The sequence below is a fragment of the Ornithorhynchus anatinus genome, chromosome X2 (genome assembly GCF_004115215.2).
Source record: "Ornithorhynchus anatinus isolate Pmale09 chromosome X2, mOrnAna1.pri.v4, whole genome shotgun sequence".
Classification (NCBI taxonomy): Eukaryota; Metazoa; Chordata; class Mammalia; order Monotremata; family Ornithorhynchidae; genus Ornithorhynchus; species Ornithorhynchus anatinus.
Window position 1 is genome coordinate 27,960,597 of NC_041750.1, and position 13,115 is coordinate 27,973,711.

Genomic DNA, 13,115 nt, shown 5'->3' on the forward strand with positions numbered 1-13,115 from the left:
CTTAGTACGGTGCCCGGCACATAGTAAGCGCTTAACAAATACCAACATTATTATTAACAAATACCACAAAAAAATAGGAAAATAAAATCCACCCCAGCTCGTGCCTGGTGCATAGTTAAGTGCTTAACACATACCCCCAAAATAAAATTCTGGCTCTGCCATTTGCCTGCTGTGCAACTTTGAGCAAGTCACTAAACTCCTCTCTGCCTCAGTTTCCTCAGCGGTAGGCCAGACAGCCTCATCACCTCAATCCACCGTATTTACCGAGCGCTCGCGGTGTGCCGACATTCCCTGCGGAGCCAGGACTGGAACCCGGGTCCCTGAATTTCCAGAGCCAGACTCTTCCCACTGGACCCAAACCAAGGTCTACCGTGCCACGGTGCACGGCGTCTGGCACACCCCGGACGTGCTTCTCATCACCGGACCCCTGGGCGTAAAATCCCCACCTACCAATACGCACGGACCTCCCTGAGGGAGCCGGCCAGACAAAATGGAGATATTTTTGAGGTGGGATTTTTGGCGGTGTGAAGAGGAACGCTCCCGTCGCTTTTCTGAGCATCACTCATCCCTACAGCAGCGGAGAACGGGGGGGTGCTGGCCAAAATTGGAAGGCCCCGTCCTTTCTCCGCCTCCCCGGGCCTTCCCCTGCAGCTACCCGGGCGTCTCCTGTTCGGTTCTCGGGTAGGGAACCCGCTCACCCACTCGCCGGCGCGGAGGAAGGAAGAAAGAGAGTTCAGAGGAGACACGGCGAGTCGAAACTTCAAAAGAGCCCCATCCAAACCTGAACGGAGGCGGAGTTCTCGGCCCGGACAAGTGCGTGCAAAAAAACCCAAACCCCAAACGCACGGGATCCTGCTTCGTGTCTCGGGGGGGGGGGGGGGGATTTGGACCTCGTCCCAAAACGGGGTCTCGGAGTCTCCTGCCACTGGACGTCGGCGCTGACCTTTCTCCAGCGGAGGCTACCGTGAAGGAAGCTGCTCCTAGCCAACTTTGAGGATCACTTTTCTTTTTTTTAATTAAGCTCTTACTATGTGCAGAGCACTCTTCTAAGCCCTGGGGTAGACCACAGGGTCAATAGGTTGTCCCACATGGGGCTCACAGTCTTCACCCCCATTTTCCAGATGAGGGAACGGAGGCACCGAGAAGTGAAGTGACTCGGCCCCAGTCCCACAGCTGACAAGTGGCAGGGCCGGGATTCGAACCTGTGACCCCCGACTCCCAAGCCCGGGCTCTTTCCACTGAGCCACGCTGCTTCACCTTGCCTCGGGGCTCACTGCCTTCGTGGCTCTTTGACCTCGCTGTGTTTCGGACTGTGAGCCCGTGGCGGGCAGGAAACGTGTCCGCCCACCGCGCCACTGCCCTCTCCCCAGCGCTTCGGACGGCTCTCCGCCCCCAGTAGGCGCCCAACAAATACGACCGAACGAACCCGGAGATGACCCTAACACAGAAAAATCCGATTTCTTCCCCTACTTCCACAGACACACACCGGGTACCTTCCAAACTGGCCGCGCAAACGACGCGCCGAGCCGTCCAGGAAGTGCTCCGCTTCCCCGCGGGGCTGAGGTGACCAGATGACCGGGGGAAGCTGTAAATTTCAAAGCCGGGAGCCCTCCTGGGAACGGAATTGGGAAAATACCCGGGGCTCGCCACTCGCTGATCACTTTGGACCAACTCTCTGCCTTCCCCGCTGAGGACTATTTACATTCACCTGCGACAACACGCTAGAAGTTTTAACTTCCCCGGACGACAACACGCTAGAAGTTCTAGCTTCCCCGGGCGACAGCACGCTAAAGGTTTGAGCTTCCCGGGCGACAACGTGCTAGAAGTTTGAGTTTTCCCAGGCAACTACATGCTAGAAGTTTTTATTTCCTTGGGCCACAACACACTAGAAGTTTTAACTTCCCCGGGCGACAACACGTTAGAAGTTTTAGCTTTCCCAGGCAACTACATGCTAGAAGTTTTAATTTCCTTGGGCGACACCACGCTAGAAGTTTTAGCTTTCCCAGGCAACTACATGCTAGAAGTTTTAATTTCCCTGGGCGACAACACGCTAAAAGTTTTAGCTTCCCCGGGCGACAACACGCTTGAAGTTTTAGCTTCCCCGGGCGACAACGTACTAGAAGTTTGAACTTCCCCGGGCCACAACACACTTGAAGTTTTAACTTCCCCGGGCGACACCACGCTAGAAATTTTAGCTTTCCCAGGCAACTACACGCTAGAAGTTTTAACTTCCTTGGGCAACAACACGCTTGAAGTTTTAACTTCCTTGGGCGACAACACGCTTGAAGTTTTAACTTCCTTGGGCGACAACACGCTAAAAGTTTTAGCTTCCCCGGGCGACAACACGCTAGAAGTTTTAGCTTCCCCGCGTGACAGCACGTTAAAAGTTTGCGCTTCCCCGGGCGACAACGTCCTAGAGGTTTGAACTTCCCCGGGCCACAACACACTTGAAGTTTTAACTTCCCCGGGCGACACCACGCTAGAAGTTTTAGCTTTCCCAGGCAACTACACGCTAGAAGTTTTAATTTCCTTGGGTGACAACACGCTTGAAGTTTTAATTTCCTTGGGCGACAACACGTTAAAAGTTTTAGCTTCCCCGGGCGACAACACGCTAAAAGTTTGAGCTTCCCCTGGCGACAACACGCTTGAGGCTTTAGCTTTCCCAGGCAACTACATGCTAGAAGTTTTAATTTCCTTGGGTGACAACACGCTTGAAGTTTTAATTTCCTTGGGCGACGACAGGCTAGAAGTTTGAGCTTCTCCGGGCGACAACACGCTAAAAGTTTGAGCTTCCCCGGGCGACAACACGCCAAAAGTTTGAGCTTCGCCGGGCGACAATATGCTAAAAGTTTGAGCTTCCCCGGGCGACAACACGCTTGAAGTTTTAATTTCCTTGGGCGACAACAGGCTAGAAGTTTGAGCTTCCCTGGGCGGCACCAGGCTAAAAGTTTGAGCTTCCCCGTGTGACAACGTGCTAGACGTTTGAACTTCCCCGGGTGACAACGTGCTAGACGTCTGAACTTCTCCAGGGTGACACCGGGCGAGACGTTTTAACGCCCCCGCGAAGGCGTGGTGTTCGGACACCCTCTTCAAAGCGGCCGATCCGAAGAATCCCTACCAAAAGTACGTTATCAAAAGCTCTAGGCCGGACCATCCTCAAGGGGGAAAAGCACTGAATGAACGCACACCGTAAGCGCTCAGTAAATACCACCGACTAAACGTCGGGCCGGGGGGGAAAGCGACACCTCCCCTTGAGAGGCGGTTTTAGTTTCGGGGGTCGGGGGAGGCCCCTGAGCCCCGACAGATGCAGGCGATGCGACGGAAACGACGCGGGCCTGGGGGTCGGAGGATCTTAATTCCGCCTCCGGTCTGCTGTGTGACCTTGGCCAAGTCACTTAACCTCTCTGTGGCTCAGTTTCCTCGTCTGCAAAAATGGGGAGTCCGCACCTGCTCTCTCTCCTAAATGTGAGCCCCATGTGGGACCTGATTATCTTGGCTTCACCCCAGCACATAGTAAGCGCTTACCAAATTCCATCATCATCATTATTATTACTTTTATCACCATCCTCCGGGCTCCAGGTCCCTCATCTGGTCGAATGGTGAGACCAGGTCTGTGCTGGGATCCACCCCGGCGCTTAGCACAGTGCCTGGCACGTAGTAAGCGCTTACCAAATTCCATCATCATCATTATTACTTTTATTATTATTTTCCAGGCTCCAGTTCCCGCACGTGTAAAATGGTCCACGTGGGACAGGGGCAGGGCTTGGATCTACCCCAGCGCTTAGAACAGTGCTCGGCCCGCAGCAACAACTTAGCAAACACCCTCCTCCTCCTCCTCCTCCTCATTATTATTATTTATTATTAATAGTGCTGGTAGTAGTGAGTAGGGCTTGAGTAGGGAGAAGCAGCGCGTCTCAGTGGAAAGAGTGAGCGCTTAACCCATACCAACGTTATCATTCTCGGTGCCTCAGTACCCTCATCTGCAAAATGGGGATAGAGTCCTTGAGCACCACGTGGGATGCCCTGCAGCGCTTACAGCGGTGCTCGGCACAGAGTCAGCGCCTAATCAATAGCAACATTATTATTATTAAATAAGGATGAAGACTGTGAGCCCCACGTGGGACCCCTTGATGATCTTCTATGTCCCGCAGCGCTTAGCACAGAGCGATCGCTTAAACCATACCAACAATATTATCGTTTTCTGAGCCTCAGTGCCCCCATCTGCAAAATGGGGACGGAGCCCTCGAGCGCCCCGTGGGACTCCTTGATGATCTTCTATGTCCCGCAGCGCTTAGAGCAGCGCTCGGCACAGAGTCAGCACTTAACCTAGACCAATATCATTATCATTCTCTGTGCCTCAGTGCCCTCATCTGCAAAATGGGGACGGAGCCCTTGAGCAGCACGTGGGATGTCCTGCGGCGCTTACAGCAGCACTCAGCACAGAGCCAGCACTTAACCCATACCGACATCAGTATCATTCTCTGTGCCTCAGTGTCCCCACCTGCAAAAGGGGGACGGAGCCCTTGAGCGCCCCGTGGGACCTCTTGTCGACGCTCTGTGTCTCGCAGCGCTGAGAGCAGCGCTCAGCACAGAGTGCACGCTTAAACCACACCGGCATCAGTATCATTCTCTGTGCCTCAGTGTCCCCATCTGCAAAAGGGGGACGGGGCCCTTGAGCGCCCCGTGGGACCTCTTGTCGACGCTCTGTGTCTCGCAGCGCTGAGAGCAGCGCTCAGCACAGAGTGCACGCTTAAACCACACCGGCATCAGTATCATTCTCTGTGCCTCAGTGTCCTCATCTGCAAAAGGGGGACGGAGCCCTTGAGCAGCACGTGGGATGTCCCGCAGCGCTTACAGCAGCGCTCAGCACAGAGTGCACGCTTAAACCACACCGACATCAGTACCATTCTCTGTGCCTCAGTGTCCTCATCTGCAAAAGGGGGACGGGGCCCTTGAGCACCCCATGGGACCTCTTGTCGACGTTGTGTGTCTCGCAGCGCTTACAGCAGCGCTCTGCACAGAGTCAGCACTTAATCCATACCAACATCAGTATCATTCTCTGTGCCTCAGTGTCCCCATCTGCAAAAGGGGGACGGGGCCCTTGGGCACCCCATGGGACCTCTTGTCGACGTTCTGTGTCTCGCAGCGCTTAGAGCAGCGCTCAGCACAGAGTGCACGCTTAAACCACACCGACATCAGTATCATTCTCTGTGCCTCAGTGTCCCCATCTGCAAAAGGGGGGACGGAGCCCTTGAGCAGCACGTGGGATGCCTCGCAGGGCTTAGAGCAGCGCTCAGCACAGAGCGAGCGCTGAACCCATACCCATAGGGTTAGAGAAGCAGCGTGGCTCAGTGGAAAGAGCACGGGCTTTGGAGTCAGAGGTTATGGGTTCGAATCCCGCCCGGCTCGGCCACTTGTCAGCTGTGTGACTTTGGGCAAGTCACTGAACTTCTCGGGGCCTCAGTGACCTCATCTGTCAAATGGGGATGAAGACTGTGAGCCCCACGTGGGGCGACCTGATTCCCCCCGTGTCTCCCCCGGCGCTTAGAACAGTGCTCGGCACACAGTAAGCGCTTAACAAATACCAACATTATTCTTATGATTGTACCCACATCATGTCGGTTTTCTGCGCCTCGGTGTCCCCCTCGGCCAAAGTCTCGTCGCGCGGAGGGGAGCGCTCTAGACGCCCGACTCACCCGGGGGCGACGACGTGTCCGGGCTGTCCGCAGAGCTCCCGCACCAGGCCGGCCCGCTCGGCCCGCACCCTGCGCGGGGGGGGGGCTCCCGGAGGGCGGCCCGGAGGAGGCGTCGGGGAGGAGGGGCAGGCCCAGGGCCAGCACGGAGCCCACGCGCACGGCGGCGCCCGCGCGCACCTTCCATTCCAGCAGCCGCAGCGGGCCGGGGCCCGCCCAGCGCAGCTCCGCCGACATCCGCGCCGTCGCTATGGCGACCGCGCAGGCGCGCCGCCCCCCCTTTCCCCGCGCAGGCGCGCCGCCCGCCCCCCACCGCGCAGGCGCGGCCCTGAGGGCCCGGCCTCTCCCCCCCCCCCCCACCGGCCCTCACCGCCCCCCGCCCCGCCGCGCCGACCCCATGAGAAGCGGGGACGGGGGAAAAGATGGACCCCCCCCCCCCCCCCGACACCGCCAAGGAGCGGGGAGAAGCGGACGGAGGACAGGAGGGAGAGGAGGGAGGACGGAGGGGAGCGGAAGCGCGCGGGATCGCCCGCCCCGGCAGCACCGCCTCGCGCGCCGACGCGGCTTCCTGGAAGGCGGCGCCCCGCTGCGGCGTGAGGGCGGGCGTCATGACGTAGGCCGACGTCACCGCCTGCTTCATCCAGCCATTCACCGTTCGTTCGTTCGTTCATTCATTCGCCATTCATTCATCCATGCATTCATTCATTCATCCACCCACCCATCCAGCCATGCATTCATTCATTCATCCATCCATTCATCCATCCATGCATTCATTCATTTATCCATCCATCCATGCATTCATTCATCCATCCATCATCCATCCATGCATTCATTCATTCATTCATCCACCCATCCATCCACTCACCATTCATTCATCAATCATTCACTTATTCATCATTCATTCATTCAGTCACTCATTCATTAACTTACTCACTCATTCACTCCCTCACTCATTCGCTCCCTCATTCACTCACTCACTCACTCACTCACTCACTCACTCACTCACTCAATTAATAGTATTTATTGAGCACTTACTATGCGCAGAGCACTGTACTAAGCACTTGGAATGGACAAATCAGTAACAGATAGAGACAGTCCCTGCCCTTTGATGGGCTTACAGTCTAATCAGGGGAGACGGACAGATAAGAACAATAGCCGTAATCCATTCACTCATTCACTCACTCATTAACTCATTCACTCATTCACTCACTCACTCGTTCATGTTTATGGAGCGCTCACTGCCCGCAGAGCCCTGTGCCAAGCGCTTGGAAAGTACAATTTCCAGAGTGGCTCAGTGGGAAGAGCCCGGGCTTAGGAGTCGGAGGTCATGGGTTCGAATCCCGACTCCACCACTTGTCAGCTGTGTGACTGTGGGCAAGGCGCATCACTTCTCTGCGCCTCAGTGACCTCATCTGTAAAATGGGGATTAAGGCTGTGAGCCCCACGTGGGACAACCTGATTACACTGTATCTACCCCAGCGCTTAGAACGGGGCTCGGCACATAGTCAGCGCTTAATCAATACCAACATTATTATGAGAAGCAGCGCGGCTCAGCGGAAGGAGCCCGGGCTCGGGAGCCAGAGGTCACGGGTTCGAATCCCGCTCTGCCCCCCCGTCAGCTGTGTGACTGTGGGCAAGTCACTTCACTTTTCTGTGCCTCAGTGACCTCATCTGTAAAATGGGGATTAAGACTGTGAGCCCCACGCGGGACAACCTGATTACCTTGCACCCCCCTCCAGCGCTTAGAACAGTGCCTGGCACATAGTAAGTGCTTAACAAATACCATTATTGTTATCATTATTAGTCTGGGAAGGCCTCCTGGAGGAGGTGACACAGCCTTATCGAAGGCCCGTCCCCTCCAAGAGGCCTTCCCTGACTGAGCCCCCCTTTCTTCTTCTCCCACTCCCTTCTGCGTCACCCCGACTCGCTCCTTTTATCCGTCCATCTCCCAGCCCCACGCCACTTACGTCCATATCGCGTGGCTCGGTGGGAAGAGCCCGGGCTTTGGAGTCAGAGGTCATGGGTTCGAATCCCGACTCCACCACTTGTCGGCTGGGTGACGGTGGGCAAGTCACTTCACTTCTCTGTGCCTCAGTTGCCTCGTCTGTAAAATGGGGATTAATTGTGAGCCTCACGTGGGACAACCTGATTCCCCTGTATCTCCCCCAGCGCTTAGAACAGTGCTCAGCACACAGTAAGCGCTTAACAGATGCCAACATTATTATTATTATATCTGTAATTGTATTTCTTTATATTAAGGTCCGTCTCCCTCTCTAAGCCCGTTGAGGGCGGGGGATGCGTCTGTCGTGATTTTGTTTTCTCCCAAGCGTGTTCCGCACGCGGTAAGCGCTCAGTAAATCCGATTACTGTTGTACATGGAGCAGATCCTCGGTAGGCGGGAGGGCCGGCGGCTAGGCCTGACCACCTGGGCCGGGGGGAGGGACGTAACCAGCCCCGGCGGTCTCCAGGTGGGGAATAGGCACCGACCCACAGACATCGCGGCATCCCTCCATTTAGAATTTCCCGACTGAGGTGTTTCATCACCCCGGGCTTCTGCCCCGGGGACCCTCGGCTTCTGTTCGGGGGGGTTAAAAAGGCGGGAGGCGCCGGGCCTTGCCCTCCCAGGCCCCATTCTCCACATTCCCTCCCTGAGGATGGGGAATTCGGACTGGGAGGCACCACCGTCCCGCTTGGAAATTCATTCATTCATTCAAGAGTATTTATGGAGCGCTCACTATGTGCAGAGCACTGGACTAAGCGCTTGGAATGGACAATTCGGTAACAGAGACGATCCCTGCCCATCGACGGGCTCACGGTCTAATCGGGGGAGACGGGCGGACCGAAGCAAGACCACTTAGGGGGGACAAAAACGAGACAACTTGATCGCGATAAATAGAATGAAGGGGAGGGACACCTCATTAACAAAATAAATAGGGGAATAAAAACATAGACAAAGGAGCAGAGGGCTGAGGGGAGGGGAAGGGAGAGGGGGAGGAGCAGAGGGAAAGGGGGCTTAGCTGAGGAGAGGTGAAGGGGGAGCATTCATTCATTCATTCATTCAATAGTATTTATTGAGCGCTTACTATGTGCAGAGCACTGTACTAAGCGCTTGGGATGAACAAGTCGGCGACAGATAGAGACGGTCCCTGCCGTTTGACGGGCTTACGGTCTAATCGGGGGAGACGGACAGACGAGAACAATGGCACTAAACAGCGTCAAGGGGAAGAACATCTCGTAAAAACCGATGGCGACTAAATGGAATCGAGGCGATGTACAATTCATTAACAAAATAAATAGGGTAACGAAAATATATACAGTTGAGGGAGCAGAGAGGGAGCAGAGGGAAAAGGGGAAGGTCGGTCTGGGAAGGCCTCTTGGAGGAGGTGAGCTCTCAGTAAATCCTGCGAGCGTTTCCGGTCTGGGCTGGGGGGACTGTGGGAGACTCACATCCCCTCCAGAATCGCTCCTCCACTTGGGGAAAGCCGTTATCTCATGAGCGGATCCCGCTACCCGCGCAGCCCATCGCTCAATGCTGTGGACCCCCGCCTTAGCCCCTTCCTCTCCCCCTCACCCAGAGAGGCCGTTCCACTCGAATCCTCCCCCCCCGGCGTCCCGCCCCAACAGGGGAGGGGTTCTAGCCTCCGGGAGGGGAACGAGCCCCTACAGACACTTGCGGGTCAAAGTGTTCCCGGCATTTGGAGAGAAGATCTTGACAGTGTCGTTTGCAGATAATTTTCCAGCTCTCACTCAGAGGAATCCCGCGCTTCGAAAGTACTGCCTTTCCCCCTCCATCTGGGCAGCATGGAGGAATTCTTTCTAAAGTACTTGGGCCTCGCCGGAGGCGGGTTTCCCATCGCCGTAGACTACGCCGCCATCCTCCCCGTCTCAAAAGCCCGAGTTCTCCTCTACTTATCTCTCTCATTCAAGCTGAACATCCAGTCCGTCACCCGAGGAGGAGAGGAAAGGAGGGCTCAGGGAAGTCCTCTTGGAAGAGACGGGAAGGCTTGGAAGAGGGGGAGAGTCGCCGCCTGTCCGACAAAGACCTCGGCACCTCCTCCCTCTCGGTCCCAACCCCTCCCGGAGCTTCGCGGCAAATAAATCTGTCTTCGCCGCACCGACACCCCGGCTCCCGGCCCCGGGCGGGGGTCAGCTCTGCCCCGCGTCCGTCCGTCAGTCCTCCCGTTATTCCCTCCGGCCCGTGGCCTCCTGACCCCGGCAGGCCCAGGCACTGGGGTCTGTCCGGCACGGCTCCTAACTCTGGCTCTCGACGCCCCCGGGGCCCCGTTGGCTTTGCCTCTCGGGTCCGGTGGTGGTGGTGGGGACGCGACCCCCTGGCTAGGACAAGCCACTCTGGCCACTCCCGGCCCCAGGCCTCTGCAACCCACCGTGCTATGGCCTTCCCGTTGCCCGGTGGCCTTTCTAGGCCGTCAGCTCGTCCCTCTAGACTATAAGCTTGAGATTGGCAGGGAACGTGTTGGCTAATTCTCTCGTACCGTTCTCTCCCAAGCACTCAAGTGAGCGCTCAATAAATAATCATGTTAAAAATAATGTTGGTGTTTGCTAAGCGCTTACTACGTGCAGAGCACTGTTCTAAGCGCTGGGGGAGATACAGGGACATCGGGTGGTCCCACGCGAGGCTCACAGACTTCATCCCCATTTGACAGATAAGGGAACTGAGGCACAGAGAAGTTAAATCAGAGTCACCCCGCTGACAAGTGGCAGTGCTGGGATTTGAACCCATGACCTCTGACTCCCAAGCCCGGGCTCTTTCTACTGAGCCACGCTGCTTCCTAAATAAATAAATACCATTGATGGATGGATTGATTGATTGATTTAGGAGAGGGCGTCAATGGGAAGCGGTGGCCTAGTGGGTAGAGTCCAGGCCTGGAGTCAGAAGGACCTGGTTTCTAATCCTGCCCCGCCTCTTGTCTGCTGTGTGATCTTGGGTGAGTCACTTCACTTCTCTGGGCCTCAGTTCCCTCATCTGTAAAATGGGGATTAAGCCTGTGAGCCCTCTGTGGGTCAGGGTCTGTGTCTGACCCAAATAACTTGTATCTACCCCAGAGTAGCCCCATAGCATACTATACTAAGGTATAGAGCCTGACACGTTATTATTATTATTATTAGTATTTGGAACATGGTCGGTGTCCCACCTGATTAGCTTGCTCCAGGCACATACTGAGCGCTTTACAAATATCATTAAAAAACAAAAAACAAATGCGACCTCCTCCTCGTCCGAGAAGGTGACAGGCCGGATGCTGACAAAACGAGGGATAGTAAAAAGTGGGGGGAGGGGGCCTCCTAAATTAAGCAGAGAAGCAGCGTGGCTCAGTGGAAAGAGCACGGTCTTAGGAGTCAGGGGTCATGGGTTCTAATCCCGGCCCCGCCACCTGTCAGCTGTGTGACTCTGGGCAAGTCACTTCTCGGTGCCTCAGTTCCCTCATCTGGAAAATGGGGATGGAGACTGTGAGCCTCACGGGGGACAACCCGATGACCCTGTATTCATTCATTCGATAGTATTTATTGAGCGCTTACTCTGTGCAGAGCACTGGACTAAGCGCTTGGAACGGACAATTCGGCAACAGATAGAGACCATCCCCGCCCAGCGACGGGCTCACGGTCTAATCGGGGGAGACAGACAGCAAAGCAAAACAGAACAGAACGAAAACAAGACAACATTATCACCATAAATAGAATCAAGGGGATGTACATCTCATTAACAGAATAAATAGGGTAATAAATAGTATATACAAACGAGGACAGTGTTGGGAGGGTGGGGGGAAGGGAGAGCAGAGAGAAAAGGGGGGCAGCTCAGTCTGGGAAGGCCTCTTGGAGGAGGTGAGCTCTCAGTAGGGCTGTATCTACCCCAGCGCTTAGAACGGTGCTCGGCACATAGTAAGCGCTTAACAAATATCAACTTTATTATTATTATCATTATTCTTATTATTATTATTAAGCCCCAAGTGGGCCACTCCAGGCCGGCGACATTGCACCACGTGACCAGCAGGGGGCGCAGCGTGCCTGGACTATATTGACAACATCATCATCATCATCATAATAATAATAACGTTGGCCTTTGTTAAGCGCTTACTATGTGCAAAGCGCTGTTCTAAGCGCAGGGGTTGATACAAGGTCATCAGGTTGCCCCACATGAGGCTCACAGTCTCAATCCCCATTTTACAGATGAGGCACAGAGAAGTGAAGTGGACTGGCTCGCAGTCCCACACCTGAGAAGTGGCAGAGCCGGGATTCAAACCCATGATCCCTAGCCCGGGCTCTTTCCACTGAGCCACGCTGCTTCTCTAATAATAACGACAACAATAATGAAAATCATATTAACAATCAACAGTGGTATTTTCTAAGCAAGTTAATCGAGGGGGTCGGTGCCCACCCTGCCCAGGGGGCGAGAGCCCGTCGCCCCGAAGGGAACATTTCCACATCAGCAGCGCCTGGGGAAACCACAGTCGGGGTCTCACCTGGTGGCCCGGTACCCTCACCAAGTAGATTTCCCCGCCGGGGTCGGGCGGCCGAGGCAGCGACGGCATTCACCGACTGCCCTCCCCGGGGGTAATACCTGGTAGCAGGCCCCACGGTCGTACAGAACCAAGCCGGGAGACATTCCCTTCCCACAGTGAGCCTCCGCTCTAGTGGGACACGCCGACGTAAATCAGGCATTTACAGTCGTCGAAACGAAGAATAATAATGTTGGTATTTGTTAAGCCCTTACCTTGTGCCGAGCACTGTTCTAAGCACTGGGGGAGATACAGGGGAATCAAGTTGTCCCACGTGGGGCTCGCGGTCTTCATCCCCATTTTACAGATGAGGTAACTGAGGCACTGAGAAGTGAAGAGACTTGCCCACAGTCACACGGCTGACAAGTGGCAGAGCTGGGATTCAAACTCCTGACCCCTGATTCCAAAGCCCGGGCTCTTTCCACTGAGCCACGCTGCTTCTCTCGAACGGAATGGATGATTGAATAATGATAATAATAATAATAATGTGAGTGCTGATGTGGGTCATTACGGAAGGACGGGGGTTTTGGGGGCTCCCTCTCGTGCTGGGCCGGGGCTCCCCGGAACCGCCACTGGACCCCCCGGGCCGGGGGTGACTCGCCCGGTCCCAGGTTCCCACGCACGTCGGCCTTGGTCCGATCTATCGGTCATATTGATTGCAGCGTGGCTCAATGGAAAGAGTCTGGGCTTTGGGGTCAGAGGTCATGGGTTCGAATCCCAGCTCGGCCACTTGTCAGCTGTGTGACTTTGGGCAAGTCACTTAACTTCTCCGTGCCTCAGTTACCTCATCTGTAAAATGGGGATTAAGACTGTGAGCCCCACGTGGGACGACCTGCTTCCCCTTTGTCTACCCCAGCGCTTAGAACAGTGCTCGGCACATAGTAAGCGCTTAACAAATACCAACCTTATT

General features: G+C 55.3%; 1 protein-coding gene across 3 annotated transcripts in view; it reads right to left on the reverse strand.

Moving 5' to 3' along the window:
• The window catches only part of CTDP1 (CTD phosphatase subunit 1), a 71,781-nt gene extending 65,793 nt beyond the window's left edge, over positions 1-5,988 (reverse strand). The window contains exon 1 of one of the 3 annotated variants that reach the window (XR_003755383.2): positions 5,697-5,798. The gene's annotated coding sequence lies outside the window, so the exon portion shown is untranslated. Of the gene's footprint in view, positions 1-5,696 lie in introns of all 3 variants that reach the window. The other 2 variants (XM_029052551.2, XM_039910587.1) reach the window with 2 other exon arrangements.
• Between the last annotated feature and the right edge of the window lie 7,127 nt (positions 5,989-13,115).